A 23467-nucleotide genomic window follows, 5' to 3' on the forward strand; every position below is an offset into this window, starting at 1 on the left:
ATTAACTGATAAACTGTCTACTGGCATAAAGTTTGGTTTACCGGTATTAAGAATTAAGTTTTGGTTAAGTTAATTTTGGTTTGAATTTATTAGACAACTGATTCACCCCCCCCTCTTAGTTGTCTGTGGGACCTAACAATTGGTATCAGAGCCTAGTCCTCTTTTTGCAGAAGTTTAATAGCTTGAGGAGATCCAATGTCTTCTAACTATTTCAGGAAGGACAATCTGAAACTTGATGCAACCAACTATGGCATATGGAAGATCAGGAGGGAGACACATTTGAATTGCATTGGAAAGGACATATGGGATGTTACAAAGAATGGTTATACTGCTCCTACTCAAGGTCAACCTAATCCACCAACCTTGGCTAAAGATGAGCAAAATGATTGCAAAGCAAGAGAAGCACTGTTGAGTGCATTGTCAGATCAACAAATCATGGGATTATCAAATAGATCTACTGCTAAAGCTATTTGGGACAAATTGGAAACATTGAATGAAGGAGATTCCACAGTCAAAATTGCAAAACTAGAATGCTTTCAGGTCAGGTATGAAACTCTAAAAATGGAAGAAGATGAAAGAATTTTTTCTTTTATTGAAAGAGTAAATGATATTGTTTTGGGTATACAATGTTGTGGAGGAACCTTAAGTGAAGATAAAATTATTTCTAAATTTTTAAGAGTATTTCCACTAGCATATAAAATGAAAGTTACTGCTATAAATGAATTGAGAACAATGCCTAATACATCAATATCTAGAGACACTTTGGTTGGAAAACTTTCAGCTTTTGAAGTTGAGGAATTTGGTCCTGTTGCTACAATAAAGATAGATTTAGCTTTTAAAGCATCATCATCATTTACAGCATCATCATCATCTAAGAAATCTGATTGGAAAGCCTTTTATGCAAGAGAACATGAAGAAATCAGAAAGGAGAATGAAGAACTGGAAGGGCTTGAAGCACTATTTACAAGGAAAATGCCTAAAGGTCCAGTTGAAAGTAAGTATGAAGGTAAAGCACCATTTAAATGTTTTAACTACAATAAAAGTGGTCATATGGCTTCTAAGTGTCCTGATAGACATGCAAGATTGAAAGAAGAACCTAAAAGAACATATAAGCCTAACCCTGATTATCAGAGATGCAAATTCAAGAAGAATAGAGATAAATCTTGTTATTATGTTAATGAAGGAGCTATTGATGATTCTATTGAGGAACTGGAAGACAATGGATGGGCTTTTGTTTCTATAACAGAAGATCAACTGCCACCTACTGTTCAACTGGTAGAGCAGGCCCTAGCAACTAAAATTGAAGATAAGGATAAATGGATCAGTGATTCTAGATGTTCACATCATATGACTGGTGATAGGAGTAAATTCTTAACCTTTCAGGAATACAATGGAGGTCTAGTGAGATTTGGAGATGATAAAGATTGTATGATCAAAGGAAAAGGAACTATATCTTTTGATGGTAAGCACAATACTAATAATGTTTACTATGTTGAAGGTTTGAAGCATAATCTTTTGAGTGTTGGTCAATTAGTTGAGAAAGGATTTCAGTTACAATTAAAGAATGGTAAATGTAAAATCTTAAACACAACTGGTTTGGAAATTGCAACAGGTAATCAGACTAGAGGTAATATCTTTCACTTGAATAACAATGAGAAAGCATGTTTGATTGCACATATTGATGAAAGTTGGTTATGCAATAAGAGACTTTGTCATGTAAATTTTGATTGCATTGTGAAAATAAGTACAACTAAGGCAGTAAGAGATTTACCTAAGATTGTTAAACCTCACAATCCGGTATGTAAGGAATGTCAATTTGGAAAGCAAGTTAGAGAATCTTTTAAGAGTATGTAGACACTATAGCATATGATTGATTTATTTAATAAATCAATCCCTTTCTTTATTCTTCTAAAAAATCAAATCCTCACAAATCTTCCTCTTAGCTAATTAATTTCAATTAATTAGTTAACCTACATGATTCCTACAAATCATCTTCTTAATTCATCATTAACCTAATAAATTCTTCTAGAAACTCCCTAAACTCACTTAACATTATTCTTCTAATTTTTTATTCCCTCCACTCATTCTCTCTCCTAGTCAAATTCTCTTACAAATATAAATCCCACCTAACGTTTCCTCTAATCCCCCTCCTAATGAGTTGTTAATGGCTAATCATCATGATTAGCCACAAAGTCAACTCTTTGTCCTTTCATCCAGCCACTAGCTTTAAATGCTCTTTTTCTAGATGAATGTAAGATTTTTTAAATCTCACATTCTTCTAGGCATTTCCCTCTCCCAAGGAATTTTTAATTCCTTTTTATTCTTCTAATCCCCATAATATCCGTTTTTGGAGAATTTTTAATTCCTCCAATGCATCTTGTAGAGTGTGGATATACGAAATGCCTTTAAGGCATATTTCCTGGTCTCCACACCCTCTCTTGGACCTTGTGTGAGCTCACAAGTAAATCTTAGCCCTTCATCTTTAATTCATCCTAGCCATCTGTTTTCCTCTCCTCTTCCTATAAAATTAGGGCTCCATCCCTTCATTCTTAACATCTTGAAATCCAGTAAGCTTATGCTGCCCTTTTGAGCCCAGGAAATCATCTTGGCAACTTGATCATCTCATCTTTATTATTTTTCAAATCCATTCCATTTGTGCACAATATTGGAGAGCCATCCACATCTAGCAATCAAAGGAGCACATCAAGTGGAGCATTATCAAGGGGTGCCTTCACTTCATCAAGCTCAATCTAAAGGAGAAGGTAAAATAGCAAGGTGAAATGGTCTTTTAATGATATTTTAGCATTCTACATGTTTATTTCATTATGTTTTGATCAGTTTACCTTTCAAATCTGTTTTCCCCTCTTCATTTTGGCACGCCCGGTGGGACATGATACACAAAAGTGTATGAAACTGAAGATCTACATACAAGATCTCATTGATAGAGGTGAGATTGAAATAGAAAATGCAAAACCTGGTAATAACAATGACAAACTCAAAATGTACCAGGAACCCTTCTCGAATCATGATAAAGGAAAAGGCTCATCATCTAATGCAATGGGTTATGACTATGCTAATCACATAACCAATTTTGATTTTTTAGTAGGTCACATTGAACCTACAGACAATCATGTCAATGTCATAACCATCCAAGGAGTCAATTCTCCTTCTTCCCAAAGCAGACCAAATCCTACTAGGATAGTTATTCAAGGTGCCACGCCTTCCACCTCCCATTTCTAGAATGACTACAATGCAACTACACGCCGAGGAAGGGTCACCATCCAAGGAGTCCCTCCCCCACCAAACCCCCCACCCATGTCTTCCACGCGTCGATATGACCTCCTTGATCAACTTGGAAAGACACCCGCACAAATCTCCATTTTGGAACTTCTCAAGACCTCCCCGGTCCATAAAGAAATTTTGGAACAAGCCCTTCTCCAATCACGCATTCCAAATAACATCAATGCCACCCAATTCCAAGCCCTCATTCGAAACCTTGCTGCCCAGTAGCACATTGTATTTAACTCCAAAGATGCTCCCGCAGATGAAGACCATAACAAACCTTTGCACATCAAAGCTCTCATCCACAAGCACAAGGTCAAACATATCCTTATAGATGGTGGATCCGGGCTTAATCTGTGTACATACAAATTAATTAAACAATTGGGACTTTCTGAGGATATGATAGACACATCAAGAAGGATCACAATAAAGACATATGATGATGCAGAAAGAATTTCAAAGGGCATGATCACCTTACCTCTTCAAGTGGGCCCCCTTACAATTGAAACCCCTTTCCAAGTACTAGATCTTGATCTCCCCTATAACATTCTCCTCAGGAGGCCATGAATTCATTCCTTGCAGGCCGTACCCTCCACCTATCACCAATGCATCAAATTCCCCTATAAAGGAAGAGTGATCACTATCAAAGGTGATCCCCAACCTTTTCAATATTGCAAACTATTAGAGGGGAAGCATCCATATCATTGCCCACTAAATAGACCCTCGGCAATGCCTCCATCTGACACATCAAATGTTGCCTCCACATCATCCCAACCAAATAATCAAATCAAGATCTTGGACAATGGCTGTGGAGAATACAAATTGGAGGACGTCTTATTAATAGGCAACCTCCCTCTCTCTCCTAAGTCATTTGGCAAACCAAAAGAGCTAAAAAAGGACCCGAAACCAGTCATGCAATGCCAAAACACCACCTTCCAGCAATGGGGTCCACTTGACAATGAGAACCTTGAAGCAGCTATCTCTTCATGGTTGTACCAGGAAGAGAATGATGATCCAACAAGAATATCCAAAGAAATGTACCCAAAAGCATTTGCCATAGTTCAAAAAATGGGTTACAAAGGACATGGTCTGGGACCAAAGGAGAAAGGAAGAAAAGAACCCATAAATCCTATCTCCTATAGATACAACAGAGGCTTGGGGTACGCCCTGGTGCCTAAGATTACTATCATCGGTGCCCCTTCTAGTCCTTCTTCCGATATCAAAAGCGCTGATGAAGAGGAATTCCATGAAATACCTTATGAATACAAGAAAGATACCTTCTTCAATGCTTACATCAATACCATCACCCCCGTAACCCCTCCCACTTCACATGAGCTACATCTTGTCCATCCTGAACTCATTGACTGGGGCCAATGAGACAAACCCACTTTAGATATTGGCACCGATAATAATGCTCTCATTGCTCTCCTTACAGTGCAAAATATGGAAGATTGTAATAGAATTGAGGGTATTCAACTACACGAAAAGGGATACTTTGGTAGTCAAGTCAATGCCCTTAGCCACAAATAAGATAATAAAAGAAAAAGATATGATTTCCTAGGTGAAAACTTCCTTGAGGCGCCTTTGGATGAACAAGAAATAAAAACAAAGGGAATATCTGAAAGTGAAAACCTGGAAAAGGCACTTGACGATGAGGGATTTGACCTCCCTACCATTGGTTGCCTTCCACAAGACAAATCAAATTTGTTGATAGAAGAAATAGACAACATCAACATGGACATCGAAGTCATTCCGAAAAATGTGCTCATTGCCAAATCCCTCACCAAAATTGAGAAACAAGACTTCATCAACTTCCTTACAGAGGTTAAAATCAATTTTGCATGGTCCTATTCCAATATGCCAGGGTTGGATCCTACCTTGGTGGTTCACAATCTCGTCATCCGCCCAGATGCAAAACCTATAAAACAAAAACTCCACAAAATGCACCTGCATATTGCTCTCTTGGTCAAGGCAGAACTTCAAAAGTTGTTAGATGAAGAATTTATCAAACCCATAGACTACGCTGAATGGGTCTCCAACATTGTACATGTCGGTAAACCTGCTAGGGGCATCCGCATCTACACAGATTTCCAAGATCTAAATATAGCTTGTCCTAAAGATGATTTCCCGCTCCCCAATATAGACATGATTGTGGACCGTACAGTAGGACATGAAATGTTATCGCTAATGGATGGGTTTTCTAGATACAACCAAATCAGGATAGCAAATGAGGATCAACATAAAACTATATTCACAACACCATTGGGTACCTTTTGTTACCGGGTCATGCCTTTTGGCCTTAAAAATGCTAGAGCTATGTATCAATGGGCAATGACAACAATTTTTCATGACCTCTTGCACAAAACTATGGAGGACTACATGGATGATCTACTAGGAAAATCTAAGATAAGACAAGAACACATCCCCATTCTAAAATAGATCTTCAAAAGATTGGAAAAATATAAGCTGCGCCTAAATCCCAAAAAGTGTGTGTTTGGCATCACATCGGGAAAAATACTGGGATTCATTGTTTCCCGTAGAGGCATCGAGGTTGATCCCGCAAAGGTAAAAGCTATTATGGAAATGCCTCCACCAAAAACTCTCAGACAACTACGCAGTCTCTAGGGAAAACTTCAGTCTATGAGACGTTTTATTTCACAACTAGCAGATAAGTGCCATCCATTTGCACACCTCCTGCACAAGGACACAAGATTCAAATGGGACTGCTTATGCTAAAAGGCCTTTGAGAAACTAAAAGAATATCTAGCATCACCTCTGGTATTGATGCCTCCTACTCCTAGGAAACCCCTTATTTTGTATATATGCGCTACTGTAGTAGCATTGGGGACATTATTGGCATAGACAGATAATCAAGGGAAGGAACACACCATTTACTACATCAGTCGGACATTGGTAGGATATGAACTCAATTACACCCCCATTGAAAGAGCATGTTTGGTTAGTGTTCAACACACAGAAACTACAACACTATATGCTAAATAATAAGACAAAATTAATTGCTAAAATTGATCCACTTAAATATCTCTTGTCCAAAGCTGCTCTCACTAGCAGAACTACCAAATAGGTCATGCTCTTAAGTGAGTTTGACATTGAATATGTGGATAGAAAAGAAATCAAGGGACAAGTCATTGCAGATCAGTTGGCTTAAGCTCCACTTCCAGGCAACCATCCTCTTCTCACAGAATTACCAGATGAGTTCATTATGACTGTTACCACATCCTCCACATGGAAATTGTATTTTGATGGCTCCTACACTCAAAATGGATCAGGGGTAGGAATATTATTGGTCACACCTCAAGGAGATGGCATCCCCAAATCATACAAGATAGCCTTTGCATGTACCAATAACATAGCAGAATACGAGGCCCTCATCACAGGTTTACGCTTAGCTATCCACTAGAAAATAAAGGAATTACAAGTCTATGGCGATTCCCAACTCATCATAAAACAAGTCAATGATGAATACTAGACAAAAGATGATAAACTCCTTCCCTATCGTACCATGGTTGAAGATCTTAAACAACATTTCATGGCAATCAAGTTTGACCAAATCCCACAAACAAACAACAGGGCTACAGATGAAATGGCCACCATTGGTTCCCTCCTTCAAATGCCAGCACATAGTCAGAAGTGCGAGTTCTTGGTCGAGCAATTGTTTATACCAGCATACGACCTACCAAAGTCTGAAATGGTGTGTGTTCTCGTTGGTCCCGAGTCCCCCTGGTACCAAGAAACCTTTGCTTTCCTCAAAGACAACACCATTCCCCCATACCTCACCAAAACCCAACAGCAAACCTTCATCCGCCGATGTGCCCATTACACCATCCTTATGGACACCTTGTTCAGAAGGCATTTTGATGGTTCCCTCCTAAGGTGTTTAGATAAACAAGAAGCAGAATGGGCATTACACGAAGTACACGAGGGTATCTGTGGGGCACACTCAAGTGGACTCACATTGGCTAAAAAAAATTTGAGAATAGGATACTATTGGCCTAAAATGGAAGAAGATGCATACAATTATGTGAAGAAATGCAACCCTTGCTAGCAGCATGGCGACAAGATTCATGCACCATCACAAGAATTGCAGCCATTCATTACACCATGGCCCTTCTCGCAGTGGGGGCTCAATCTCATTGGGAAAATCCACCCTTCATCTTCCAATGGACATAAATTCATTATCACCACCATCGAATACTTCACCAAGTGGGTAGAGGCTATCCCTCTTACTTTCACCACCAGCAAGCAAATATCCAAATTCATCCTGAACTACCTAATCTGCCGATATGGCATCCCAAAAGTTATCATCACAGATAATGGTAAACAATTTAAGAATTAGGATGTCAAAGAACTCTACCAAGAATTCAACATCCAATATCGCTTCTCCACTCCATATTACCCCTAAGGCAATGGCCAAGCTGAGGCTTCTAATAAAACCCTAATAAAAATCCTCAAAAAGATAGTCAATGAAGCAGGTCGTGATTGGCACCTCCAAATCCATCCTACATTATGGGCCTACCGCACCTCCATCTGCACCCCCACAGGTGCCACTCCTTATTCCCTAGTATTTGGTTCCAAAGCCATCCTTCCCCTTGAGATCGAGATCCCCTCTCTAAGGATATCACTACAAAAAATCCTACTAGAGGAAGAATACAAAATTGCTTGCTTACAAGAGCTAGAATTGTTAGATGAAAGGCGCCTCAAGGCCTTGAATCATCTCCAGGTATATCAAAACCATCTGCTCATGAGTTATCATAAAAAAGTCAAAACCCGAGAATTCCAAGTTGGTGATCTTGTCCTCATGAAAAATCAAAAAAATCTACAAGAAAGAGAAAAAAAAAGGCAAGTTCGAGCCTAATTGGCTTGGACCATATGTAATCATAGCGAAATATGGATCAAGAGCTTATCAGTTGGCTACTCCTGAAGGTGATCCTTTGGATGATCCAATGAATATCATGCACCTCAAAATGTTTTATGCTTAGTCCTCAGAAAGTCTTAAATTGTCAAAAAAATTAAAAAATGAGAAAAAAGATCCTGAAAAAATCGTCACTTTGGTGCAAACCTGGCAAACAGGCACCTTATGATACAAAAAAAAATTTTAAAAAAAAAATCAAAAAAAGAAAGAAAAACAATTCGTGGCACTATGGGCAAGTATCTTGGTGAAAACCTCTGTGCAGGCGCCAAGGTAAATAACCGGATCCACTGTCTATCATGTCGATACTACAAATTATCTGCCATCCAGCCCACCCATGCACAACATTCCTTCTTTTTCGCCTCCCAATAAAACATGCGTATGATGATGAGTCTTCACCTGAGTCATGAACAAGAAATGTCCCAGTGAAGCTGAGCTTTTATGCCTCTATATAAGCTTCAAGAAGTCTTGAGAAACAATCCCAAGTCCATCCTAGTTCTACTCTTGGCAAGAGGTATCATTTGGTCACAAGGAAGAGACTTGTTAGATTTCATTAGATATTTTTATATAGGCTTGCATCTTTTGCCCTATGACTGCCACTATTTATGACTGCTTGGGTTCTTCCATATCCAGGTATGTTATGATAGGTGCATACTGGGGCATATTTCATAGTATGGCATCTTTTGGATCCTTCTTGTATAAATCAGCAACCTAGTACTAGTGTTTATCAACATTTACCTTCTCGTGTACAAGAGGTATCAGCGTGTTTGAGGGTTTCCTTGCATGAACCCATGACTTTGTATTAGTGTTTCTTAACACTTGCATTGTTGTGTGCAAAAAACTCCCATTTGTCTGCAGAGTCAGTCCACGCCCTGCGTTTCTCATGGCATCTTGATTTCTATAATCAGTGGTGCAAGTCACTCAAGGCAACATCAAACTAGGTTGGCTCTCCACATTTGTTGTGCACAAAATCTCACCATCATTCCATCAAATCCTAAACTCAATAATCCCATGGAGTTCTCAATTGCCCCCATTTTCCTCCATGGTCTCACATCTCGTATTCTTCTTTCCAAATACCTCACGACTTCTTCATATTTCTTCCTCATTTATCCCTTCCATCCTCATTTTTCTTCCTCTATTTTTTTTTCCCTCACATAATCAATTATGATTCTAATCATGTCTTATACAGGATGAATCCTTCCTGAAACTAGACGTTGTGATCAATCATGTCTTATATAGGATGAATCCTTCCTAAAACCAGATGTTGTGATCGATCATGTCTTATATAGGATGAATCCTTCCTGAAACCAGACGCTCTTATCATGTCTTATACAGGATGAATCCTTCCTGAAACTAGACGTCATGATCGATCATGTCTTATATAGAATGAATCCTTCCTGAAACCAGACATTGTGATCTGATCATGTCTTATACAGGATGAATCCTTCCTGAAACTAGACGTTGTGATCGATCATGTCTTATATAGGATGTATCCTTCCTGAAACCAGACACTCTTATCATGTCTTATATAGGATGAATCCTTCCTGAAACCAGATGTTGTGATCGATCATGTCTTATATAGGATGAATCCTTCCTGAAACCAGACGTTGTGATCTGATCATGTCTTATATAGGATGAATCCTTCCTGAAACTAGACGTTGTCATCTGATCATGTCTTATACAGGATGAATCCTTCCTAAGACCAGACATTGTGATCGATCATGTCTTAAATAGGATGTATCCTTCCTGAAACCAAATGTTGTGATCTGATCATGTCTTATACAGGATGAATCCTTCCTAAAACTAGACATTGTGATCTGATCATGTCTTATACAGGATGAATCCTTCCTGAAACTAGACGCTTTGATCATGTCTTATACAGGATGAATCCTTCCTGAAACCAGATGTTGTGATCGATCATGTCTTATACAGGATGAATCCTTTCTGAAACCAAATGCTCTTATCATGTCTTATATAGGATGAATCCTTCCTGAAACCAGATGTTGTGATCAATCATGTCTTATACAGGATGAATCCTTCCTGAAACCAGACACTTTGATCATCTTTGTCTTATACAAGATGAATTCTTCCTGAAACCAGATTGAATCTAGATCTTATCAATCAAATCGATCAAAATTTTTCAATCGTACCAACCTAAGAAATCAAGCTAATCAAAGAACTTGCTTTTTCATCACATCAAATCTATCGAGACATCAATTTTACAAAACTCCAAAGATAAAATACCTCAATTGATCTCCCGAGGGGGCATCACCATACAGTAATCTATCAATCAAGAGTCGGGGCATCCTATCAAACCAATATCAACATCAAAACAAGATTATTCCTTGAATCAATGCATCATCACACCTCGCTTCAAAGAGGGGCAAAATGTGGACACTTAAAAATAATTATTTTAATTATTTTTAATTCCTCACATAATTAATTAATTAATTATGTTAATTAAAATTCTTCTCAATATTAATTAAATATAATTAATATTGTCACTATAGCATATGATTAATTTATTTAATAAATCAATCCCTTTCTTTATTCTTCTAAAAAATCAAATCCTCACAAATCTTCCTCTTAGCTAATTAATTTCAATTAATTAGTTAACCTACATGATTCCTACAAATCATCTTCTTAATTCATCATTAACCTAACAAATTCTTCCAGAAACTCCCTAAACTCACTTAACATTATTCTTCTAATTTTTTATTCCCTCCACTCATTCTCTCTCCTAGTCAAATTCTCTTACAAATATAAATCCCACCTAACATTTCCTCTAATCCCCCTCCTAATGAGTCGTTAATGGCTAATCATCATGATAAGCCACAAAGTCAACTCTTTGTCCTTTCATCCAGCCACTAGCTTTAAATGCTCTTTTTCTAGATGAATGTAAGATTTCTGAAATCTCACATTCCTCTATGCATTTCCCTCTCCCAAGGAATTTTTAATTCCTTTTTATTCTTCTAATCCCCATAATATCTGTTTTTGGAGAATTTTTAATTCCTCCAATGCATCTTGTAGACTGTGGAGATACGAAATGTCTTTAAGGCATATTTCTTGGTCTCCACACCCTCTCTTGGACCTTGTGTGAGCTCACAAGTAAATCTTAGCCCTTCATCTTGAATTCATCCTAGCCATCCATTTTCCTCCTCTCTTTCTGTAAAATTAGGGCTCCATCCCTTCATTCTTAACATCTTGAAATCCAATAAGCTTATGCTGCCCTTTTGAGCCTAGGAAATCATCTTGGCAACTTGATCATCTCATCCTTATCATTTTTCAAATCCATTTCATTTGTGCACAATATTAGAGAGCCATCCACATCTAGCAATCAAAAGAGCACATCAAGTGGAGCATTATCAAGGGGCACCTTCACTTCATCAAGTTCAATCTGAAGGAGAACGTAAAATAGAAAGGCGAAATGGTCTTTTAATGATATTTTAGCATTCTACATGTTTATTTCATTATGTTCTGATCAGTTTACCTTTCAAATCTATTTTCCCCTCTTCAAAGTATACCAAATAAATCCAATAATGCTCTTGATTTAATTCATACTGTTTTATGTGGTCCAGCAAGAACTAGAAGTATACAAGGAGATAGATACTTTATGCTAATCATTGATGACTATTCTAGAATGTGTTGGGTTACTTTTCTCAGGGAGAAATCAGAAGCTTTTGGGAAATTCAAACTATTCAAGGTGGTGGTAGAGAATGAAACCGGTAAGAAAATCAAATGTTTGAGATCAGATCAAGGAGGTGAATTCACATCTAAGGAATTTGATACATTTTGTGAAGTGAATGGGATTATAAGACAATTATCAGCACCCCACAGACCCCAGCAGAATGGAGTTGTGGAAAGGAAAAACATAACTATCTTGGATGCAGCTAGAAGCATGATATCAAAAGAAAATCTACCTCATATATATTGGAGAGAAGTAGTGAATACATTAGTTTACACATTCAACAGAGTTTACATCAAATGTGAAACTGGTAAGACCCCTCATGAACTATGGTTTGGTAATACTCCTACTCTTAAATATTTTAGAATATTTGGAAGTAAATGCTATATTAGAAGAGATGAGTATATTGGCAAATTTGATCCTAGAAGTGATGAAGGAATATTTCTTGGTTATTCATCTAAGAGCAAGGCATATAGATGTTTTAACAAGAGATTGCAGAAAATTGTTGAGAGTGCAAATGTGAAGATTGATGAACAATTTAGAGGAAATTCAAGGTCAATGGACTCTAAACCGGCAATAGAGATAATCACAAATGAACCTACAATGAGTACACCGGTACAGAATGTTGATCCAGTTACACCGGCATCATCTGAGGATTCAACAGTCACTAAAGAACAACAACAAGTAAAAACACCCCAGTATGTAAGATTGAACCACTCTGAAGATCAGATAATTGGAAATAAATATCAAGGAGTTATGACTAGAGGAAGATTGGCAAATGAAGAGGTATATCTTATTTCTCAAACTGAACCTACAACTATTAATGAGGCATGTGAAGATAAATATTGGATTAAAGCTATGGAATATGAATTGGAACAAATTGAAAGGAATAACACTTGGTCATTGGTTCCCTGGCCTAAAGACAAAAATGTAATTGGAACTAAATGAGTTTTTAGAAATAAAATTAATGAAGATGACAAGGTAATCAAAAACAAAGCAAGATTAGTGTGTAAGGGATATTCACAGAAAGAAGAAATTGATTACAATCAAACCTTTGCACTGGTAGCTAGAATTGAGGCATCCAGACTATTATTGGCTTTTGCAGCTCACAAGAACTATAAAGTATATCAAATGGATGTTAAATGTGCATTTCTGAATGGAGATCTTGAAGAAGAATTTTATATTGAACAACCTGATATATTTTCTTTGACAGATGAAAAAGATATGGTTTGCAGGCTAAGGAAAGCTTTATATGGATTAAAGCAAGCTCCTAGAGCTTGGTATGCTAGATTGGACAAATATCTTTTGAAGCTTGGTTACACTAAAGGTAATGCAGACAACAATCTATATTACAAAGTGACTAATGATGACATCTTAGTTATTGAAGTTTTTGTTGATGATATAATCTTTGGAGGAGAAGATGGATTATGTAAAGACTTTTCTAATAAAATGCAGCAAGAATTTGAAATGTCTATGATTGGGGAGATAAAATTCTTTTTAGGATTGTAGATTTCACATATTGATAAAGGTATATTCTTATGTCAATCTAAATACTTGAAGGAATTACTAAATAAGTTTGACATGGAAAGCTCTAAACTGGTAAGCACACCTATGACTACAACTGATAAATTATCATTGAAGGATGAATCAGCACCTATTAATTTGACAAGATACAAATCTATGATAGGAGGTTTACTGTATTTAACACAAACAAGACCTGATATTATGAATGCAGTATGTATTGTCTCAATATTTCAAAGTAATCCTAAAGAAAATCATGAATCAACAGTGAAAAGGATTTTCTGGTACCTACAAGGCACTACAAATCTTGGCTTATGGTTTCCTAGAGATGAAAACTTTGATTTATGTGCATACATAGATGCAAATTGGGTAGAAGATGTAGATGACAAAAAAACCACCACCAGTGGAGCATTTTTTCTTGGTAGAAGATTAATTTCATGGTTGAGCAAGAAACAGAGTTGTACATCACTATCAACAGCAGAATCAGAATATGTTGCAGCAACAACTAATTGCACACAGGTATTATGGATCAAATAAATGTTGAAGGACATAAAGGTAAAATGCAAGGAACCTATAACTATTTACTATGATAATATGGTAGCAATTGATATATCTAACAATCTGGTATTTCACTCTAAGACTAAACATGTTTCTATCAAATTAAATTTTCTAAAAGAGAATGTTGAAGCAAAAGAAGTGAAATTGGTTTATGTGAATACTAAAGAGTAGATTGCGGATATTTTTACTAAGCCTTTGCCTAAGGAGACTTTTGAATATCTCAGAGAGAAGCTTGGAGTACTACCCCCCATCGGTAGAGACTTAAATAGTTGATGATTATCATCAACTGGCAGAATTAATAGAGAAATTTGTATTCCAGCTTTTTGATGAGGAGAGCTACTTCTCAGGGGGAGTAGTTGGATAAATTGAATAATTGGTATTTTGTAATAAGTTCTATGAACTATTTCTATTTGGTTTTGTATTGCTTTGGCATTTGATGTCAAAGCGGGAGAGATATTATGGAAAAACACATTATCTTTTGGGGAGATATTATTCTTAGGGGGAGAGATATTATGTATTTTGATTTCTGGTTAATGATCTCTTTGGGAGATTGTTGGTTTTTGGTTTTTGGCATTTCTGTTTTGGCACTTTGATGGTTTTTCCATCTTGTGTTGCCATCAATGCCAAAGGGGGAAATTGTTGGTATTTTGGATGTGTTGCATTGGTTTTGTCATTTATGTCAACACTTGTCAACACTTATCAGCACTTGGAGATCTTTGGTTATGTTCACCGACAAGTCACTAACTTATGCACAGTTACCAATATTTGGTTGACCGGTAGGCTATATTGTTCATCGACACTTGAATAGACTTGGAGACTACTTGGTTATGTCGAAGATACTATTTGATCACTTGGTTTTGGCGATTTGGTTATTGATCTATTCAGGTTTGCATATTTGCGATTACCGACAAATAGGTCCAGGTTATGCACTGGCAAGCATATCTATTCCAGATCAGCACGACACATCATGAAGATGATTTATTATTATTGTAAATGCATTGAGCCAATATGATGCATAGGATATTAATTTATTTGTAATTGATTTTATTGTGATATCTTTAGTGAGCCGACCTACTTAATTGGTCTTAGGTTATGGTATGAATGTAAGATCTCATTTGTGAGATTGATATGGGAATGTAAGTAAGTGCGAATAAGGTATATACAAAAATAAGCAGAGCTATACACGTAGACATCATTTGAAGATTGAAGGAAGGTATTGAGAAGATAATCAGAGCTTAACCAGTACTGAATCTAGTATATGAAGATGCTATTTTGTGTAGTACATTATCATTGGATTTAACCATCCAATTGTAGTCAGTGTGACTCCCATTTTGTGATTGAGCAGTGAGCTCTAGGCAACTAACCTTTCTGCATGTGCAAACTACATATTGTACACACATACTATCTGCAGCAGTATCATCTGATTGTGGGTAAGGCTTCCCACTATGGTTTTTCCCATTATAGGGTTTCCACATACAAATATCTATGTTATGTGTTGTGGATGTTATTGCCTTTCTATTTCATGCATTAATCTTTACTGGTACTACAATTAACTGATAAAATGTCTACCAGCATAAAGTTTGATTTATCAGTATTAAGAATTAAGTTTTGGTTAAGTTAATTTTGGTTTGAATTTATTAGACAACTGATTCACCCCCCCCCCCCCTCCTCTTAGTTTTCTCTAGGACCTAATAGGGTCTATATACTATCGGAAGGCTTATGAGAGAGCTATCCCTGAGGATCAAAGAGAGCCTAGTTTTAGTGCCTTTATGGGGAGGAGATCGAGTAGATCTACTTCTCGATGGACTAGCAGTGGTGGTGTTATGGGACCACCTCGACATCCTGGGGCAGGATCTAGTGGACAGGATCCAGCTACTGACAGAGGTAGTGTTGGTTGAGACATTTTTTATCATGTTATTTGAGCCTTCAGGCTTGTTTATTGTATTCCTACGCATTATCATTTTTGAGTTATATATATGATATGCAGGTTTTGGCATTGATCTATTTATGTTTTGTTTTCCACGTATTCTTATATGATGCTATGCATTTTATGATGCATATCTATTTGATTCTATATGATTCATAAATGGAATGGTAGTTATGTATGTATCAATGATGTTAATGAATGTAATGGTAGTTATATGAATGCATATTAACTAATATTTATGAATGCAATGGTATCTATATGTATGTTTAATGAAATCTATTATGAATGTTTTTGTATGATAATGGTAGAATAGATTTTTAACTTGGATACACCATGAATAAATGTTAGTTAGATGATAGAGAGAAGAGATTGATGATAGAAAGAATGTTAGAAAGAATGTGATTTAGAGAGAAGATGAGAGATCAACAAACTATCAATAAGCATATGAGATGAGAATGAAATTGAAATAATCACGTATCCATGTCACATATTTTATTGTGCAATATATATTCATCATTGAGCCTTATTATTGAACAATGAAGATTAGCTCATCAAGGTATAAGGAACCAAGATGTAAAGATATCTCATTGTAGAAACAAACATGTAGCAGACAAGGAGTGAACCCTCCATTCTAGGAATTACACTAGGGGTTGAGGTATGTGTGGCATCCAATAGCTGAATGCTCCTATCACAAACACCCACTAGAGCAATTTCCCTAGAATTTCATCGGTTCACACCATAAACAATAAACAAAGAAAAAGATAATGCCCATCATAGCTCCTCTAGTCACTTGTGGACATCCCTAAGTAGCATAGGAACATAATCTGTTGTCAGTTGATAAAAGATAAAGACTGACCCGGACAAAATTCAGCAGCTATACTAACCTTGTGCCTTCATTCTCAGTTGCTTGATGTGATGGTTGATAATGTCTGATCTCATAAAGTTGTGGACCCCATTTAAGACTGACCTATCTGATTTCGAGTGTATCATCTTCTGTTTAAGACAAGATAATGATCACTTTGATATGGATATGATACGATTGATAAGATAGTTTGATTAGTTGATTGCAGATGTTTGACAGGATAGTTGTATCCTTTGTTAACTTCATGCAAAGTGTTTGTTGGAAATCTACTAGGGTATTTGTTTCTCACAAGACATTTTATTGCAAGTTTTCTGTTTGATTGATTTTTTATTTTTAGTTCTTTTCCAAGAGCTTTTTCGATGTTTTTGGATTATGTAGATCGATGTTTGAATGTTTTTGGATGATTTTTTTTCAAGACATTATATGGATTTTTTGGTTGATTTATTTTATTTTATTTTTTTTGGACGTTATATGGATGTTTTGGGGATTTTTAGATTTTTCACTATTTTTGGATATCTTCAAAGGACATTATATGAAATTTTTTGGTATTTCAAGTTTTTTAGTGTTTTCAGATATTGAATTTTTCAATTTTGTTGGATTTTTTTAGTTATGCCCCCAGTGTGCAGACCTGTATGACATGATGATCTGCAGAATGTATGTGGAGACAAATGACTTTTTGACATGACCTATGTTAATGCAATATGCATGATGAAGATGCATTTCCTATTCGAACAACGTTGACTGTGTTTGTTGTATCATTTGTAATACACCAATTGAATTGGAGGTGCAAAATATTTCATAGATAAGCGGTCAATCCATCCCTAAGGTCCTTTGGAACATTCAACTCAACACACTTAGTGACTTAGATTTACAAATGGAGATGCAAAAAAATTCTCCATTGGTTCTTGAAACTTTGATCTTCTTTTGCCCATGTGTGTGCAGATGAGTTAATTCTTGCTTTGTGTTCACTAAATATCCTTAGCATCCTATATGACTAGCTACATGGATTTTCCTATCTTCAAAAGCATCCTGAATAGATCCTTGTTGCCAGCAAGCCTTGAGAGCTCTGACGAGGTTATAGACTGTAATTTATCAAATATTGCTCCATTGCCAATAGGCATTCATAGCCCTGATGGAGTTACTTGCATGTTCCCATAGTCAAGATTTTTATCACACTTGTATGTGTGATATTTCAGTTATATATCATTGCTCTTTTTCCTTGAGATGAATATTTGGCATAGCATTTTTTCTTTTTCTTTTTGTTTTCTTGCCTTGACTTGTAAGTAATGAAACCTAGTTGGGTGTGACAATTACAGTGGCGCTAAAGTAGAATTTTAGATTTTTCACTAGTCATATGATCAACTAGGTGTCTAGAATGAATTAGAGATCTTCTTAATATGTTTGAGATATAGAAATTGATATATTTTGGGTTAACAAGTCTCAAATAGTGAAATCACTACCCAACCATAAGTAAAGCATCGTCACAGGGTAATGTTAAAAATGAATGACCTTAGAACCTCAAAGACTTCATGTCTAAATATCTAAGAAAGGAGATGACCATTGCTTCTCTTGAATGCAAATGAATGATAAACTTGGACAGATGCCTTGTTTTATTGGTGCTACTATATGAAAATCCAGAAACTTTGCGAATGTGATGCATTTAAAAAAGAAACTATATGTAATGCAATGTTTTGAATAATATGATATGCAATGTAGAAAGTAAAACCTAAACTAACCCAACCCTTAGGTTTAATATCGTTTAAGGTGCACATTGTTCATAAGGTCAGAGAGTGGATCTCCCTCCATGGTAGCCAAATTATATGCTCCATTGTCTATAACCCTTGTTATGATGAAAGGACCTAGCCAATTAGGTTTGAATTTCCCTGGCTTTTCTCGTTTTGCTAGATTCCTTTGATTCTCTTTAAGAACTAGATCTCCCACTTCAAAAGTTTGTGGGTGAACCCATTTATTATAACTCTGTCTAAGTTTTTTTTGATATCCTTGTAGATGATTGAATGATGTTTGTCTTTTTTCATCAAGCGTTTCTAGTTCTTGTAACCTTGCTACTCAGTAGTCTTCCTCTGATCTGATGTTCTATAAGGAGACTCTTAGAGACGGTATTTCTATTTCAATGGGGAGTATTGCTTCTATACCATAGACCAAAGAATATGGTTTTTCTCTTGTAGGTGTGCGTACTCCTGTTCTGTAAGCCCAAAGAGAGGGATTTAACTGGAGATGTCAGTCCCATTCTGTGTCAGTGACAACATTCTTAAGAATTTTCAATATTGTTTTATTTGTTGCCTCTTCTTGTCCAATTCTTTGTGGACAATAAGGTGTGGAAAATCTTTGTTGTATGTGAAATTTGTCACACAACTCTTTCACTTCCTGGTTTTTAAATGGACATCCATTATCTGTAATGAAGCACAGTGGAATCCCATATCTACATATAATGTAGTTGAGCATGAATTTTGCTATCTGTTTTCCAGTAGTGTATGTAAGAGGAATTGCCTCAACCCATTTGGTAAAGTACTCAGTGGCCATGAAAATGAACTTGTGCCCATTGGAAGAAGTAGGGTTGATTTTACCCACTAGATCTAATCCCCATTGTGAAGATGGTCATGGTGATGAAATGGGTTGAAGATCTTGTGTTGGTGCATATAGGAGATCCCCATGCATTTGGTATTGCTTACATTTCTATACATACTTATAACCATCCTTTTCCATAGTTGGCCAATAGTAACTTGTTCTCAACAATTTCTTTGACAATGGTGGACCACTTTGGTCAACCCCACAAATTCCATCATGGACTTCCTTTAAAGCAAGTTGTGCTTCATTCTCATCAAGACATTGAAGAAGAGTTCCATCGAAGCCCTTTCTATCAAAAGTATCATCTATAATGGTGTATGTAGATGCCTGATGAATAAAGGTCTTCTTTTGATTTCTAGACAGATCCGGTGACATGTAATGGCATCACATTCTACCAGTATGACCCACTCAAGTACCTATTGAGAAGAGAAACATTGACCAAATGGCATCACATTCCAGCAGTATGTTCCCCATGGGCATGTAAAGGTCATTTTATGTTGATCTTTTAGTGCAATTTTAATCTGGTTGTATCCTGAAAAACCATCCATTAAGGATAGCATTTCATTTCCAGCTGTTAGGTCAACTATCATATCGCTATTGGGTAGCGGGAAGTCATCATTAGGACAAGCTTTATTTAAATCCCAAAAATCCATGCAAATTCTTATGCCTCCTATGGGCTTAGTCACAGGTACCAGGTTGGATATCCATTCCACATAGTCAATAGGTCTAACGAAGCCTACATCCAGTAGCTTTTATAATTCTATTTTAACCAGTAATGCAATAATTGGATGCATTTTTCTCAATTTTTTCTTGTAAGGTTTAACTCCTGGTATCAAAGGTAAGTGATGCAACACTAATTCAGAGTCTAATCCTGGCATATTTGCATAGGACCAAGCAAAATTGATAGGTCATTTCTTGAAAAAATGAATGAATCTGTCTTTTTATTCTTTGCTTACTGATTTTGCTAGATGGATGTTATGGACAACCTCCCCTTCTGCTATGTTTACTTCTTTTGTTTCTTCTATAAGCAATGTTGAACTTTCTCTTTCAATAGAAGGTTACCCAACTCGCTCTTACCATTATGGGTGTTTTGATATTTATCTTCTATTGTAAAGGTACTTTCTTTTGCAAAGTATGTTGTTCTATCCAAGTCTACAGCAAACTCTGCCTTGTGATCACCTTGTGGAACTCTGAGAAATTCTGCAATTGCTTCATCATTTTCAAACCAATCCAATGTTGGTTTTCCTTCTTGCCCCCAATAAATCAAGTATGAATGTACCAAGGGTAAATCATTACTCCTTTCTATAGTAGACTCTGATAACATGAAGACTTGATTGTTTGAATGACTTTATGTATTTTCATCTTGTATAGGCTTTATTTGATACCTTAATATTATACTTGCTGGTGGGCTAGAATCATGGAGTGATAAGAACTCATCTTTGTGAGAGTCTGTCTCACTTTCAATATATGTTTCATCATGTGAGCTATCATCACTTATTTCTTCTTGTTCCTGCTGTTGATTCTGGTGTAGATTGACTTGTCTTCTTTGGACATTAGTTACCCTTCTTAAGCCTGGTATAAGCCTTTGCAATCTTTCTTCATCTGATTTGTTAGGTTGAGCATGATTCATTTCTCATGGCAGAAGTAGTGATAATAACCATGGATGAGATTCAGTTGGTGGTGGTAAACCTGCCTCTGTTGCAACATTAGCTTGTATAGATGTGTCAACAACTACATCATTTTGTAATTCAATGCTAGGTTCTTGCAAGAGTTGTCTTATGTCTTCCCCATCTAATTCCACACTAGGTGATGTGGGTACTTGATTACTTGTTTGAGATGAATATGGAAGCACCTACATGGAAAAATCCCTTTGTGGTATGTAGTCTGATGATTTCATTGGTCGATTTAGTATATCAAGGGTGCGATGTCTTGCCTCTGTGATATGTGGTACATGCTTATACCCCAATCCTTGATTCCCTGGATTATCATTAGGAACAATAGGCTCTATTCTTCCTTGTCTCTATAGCCCTAGGCCTGTGGTACCATCATATCCATGTCTCTGGAGGATTTTGAATCCATTGCCATACTGATTTGTGGGTATTCTAGGTATCGTCATGTGATCTTCTTCTCTATATATCCAATGGTTAACATCTTCATTCAGGGATTCTTCTTGTAAGTCACCCCATCTAATGAAAGAGTATGAGTCTGTGTATCTGACAATTTCTTTTCCTTTGTCTTATTTTTATACTATATTTTGAGGCTTCCCAAAAGACTTAGGAGATAGAGACAACTATTTCCCACTTAAATTATTTTCAATAGAATACTCTCCACAACCCATATCTTGTATTTGTAAGGTTGATGTTGAAGGCATATCCTTTTTTGTTTCTGTGATTGTTCATGACTTTAGTTATGTAGTGAGAGGTGTTGCTTGATTAATAGGTACTTGATTATCCACACTTTCTTTCAAGTAATTGCAATGTTGGAAGGGATTTGGATCACCCTTTATGGTGATTTCAATACCATTGTATGGGAATTTAACACACTGATGAAATGTGGATGGTACTTCTTGCATGGTGTGGATCCATGGGTGGCCCAATAACATCTTATATCCTAGTTCTTTGTCCAAGACGTGAAAAGTGACCTCTTTTGTTATAGGTCCCACTTGTATGGGTAATGTTACAATGCCTTTTGATGGACATTCTTCATCATCGTATGCCTTGATATTTATCCTCTTGGATGAATCAATGTGAAGTTTAGAATATCCTAGTGCCTTAACTAGTTTTAAAGTACAAATGTTGAGACCAGCTCCTCTGTCTATGAGTACTCTTGTGATTCTTCTCTTATGAATGTAAGCTTCTAGATGTAGTGGGTCGTTATGAAGGAGTCTATCACTAGGAATATCTTGTTTTGTGAATGCAATATGTGTGCCTTGTGTTAGTTTTCCTACCATAGACTAGAAGGCATTTTCATCTATATCTTTGTCCAGTATAGCTCTATGAGAGGGTGAAATATGTAAAAGTTCAAATAATGATATCTGTGCTGGAGTTTTCTTAAGTTGCTCAACAACATTATAGGTTCCTACTGCTGGTGGTTGATTTTGTGGTATTCCTTGTAAATTTACCTTTGATCTGTGAGTAACTACTGCACAGTCTCTATCTTTGGGAGTTATGGTGATCATAGCCACTGTATCATATGACTTACAGGTTTTGTCGGTATCATATGTTGTGTTATCAAGATTTATGTTAAATCCCTCTTCACAGTCTTTATGTGTATGTTTGACATCCATGATGTGTTCTATGATTCCATCTTCAAACCAACTTGATGTTGGCATTTTTTATGTTTATATTGTGATTGTCATTGATGGACACACACTTGCATTGAGATCCCCTTTATATGTATGAGTTAGAACACAATCGGTATTTGTTCCAACCGGTATGTTGTATTATAGTCTTTAGACTATTGGTGTTTTGCAGAATGTGTTTCCCAGTCTGAAGCAGCATATTGACCCCAAGCAATATGAGGGATTAAAGTAGCATAACACATCTTTACCAATCTTCATTTTTGTCAAACTGACAACTGACATCTTGTATGAACCAGTAATACTCTGTGATGAGTTACCATCCACCGATTATTTGACGGTGCCGACACTTTAACATTGCTTTTTGTGTCGTGTTACCAAGTATGTCCAGGTTCATTAAACCTAGGAAATTGTAATGTAATCCTATTGGACTGACATAAAATCAAATTCCTTTATAAGGACATCATGTCTAGGGTTTTAGGTTGTTGATGTTGCTATAGAAAAAGTTTATGTTGTTGCTAGGGTTTAAGGTGGTTGAGGAGTTGGAGAGAATATGAATTTGTAGAAGACTGAAGTAATGCTGGAGTGCATTAAGAATAAGCTATCAAGGATCTAACCGAGTAATCTGTGCTATTAGGTAGATCAAACACTTGTTGATTACTCACATCTTTGACAAGTCTGTAGCCCTTAACCGAGTAGGCCCAAAAGCCTTTTGTAAATCTTCTATTAAGGTGGTTCACATCTATGGATCTAAAATCCTCTAGCAAGGTAGTCTTTAATCGGACTTATCTCCTAACTAAGATTGAGATTCCTAACAA

Source organism: Cryptomeria japonica, chromosome 8 (assembly GCF_030272615.1).
Source record: "Cryptomeria japonica chromosome 8, Sugi_1.0, whole genome shotgun sequence".
Taxonomy (NCBI): domain Eukaryota; kingdom Viridiplantae; phylum Streptophyta; class Pinopsida; order Cupressales; family Cupressaceae; genus Cryptomeria; species Cryptomeria japonica.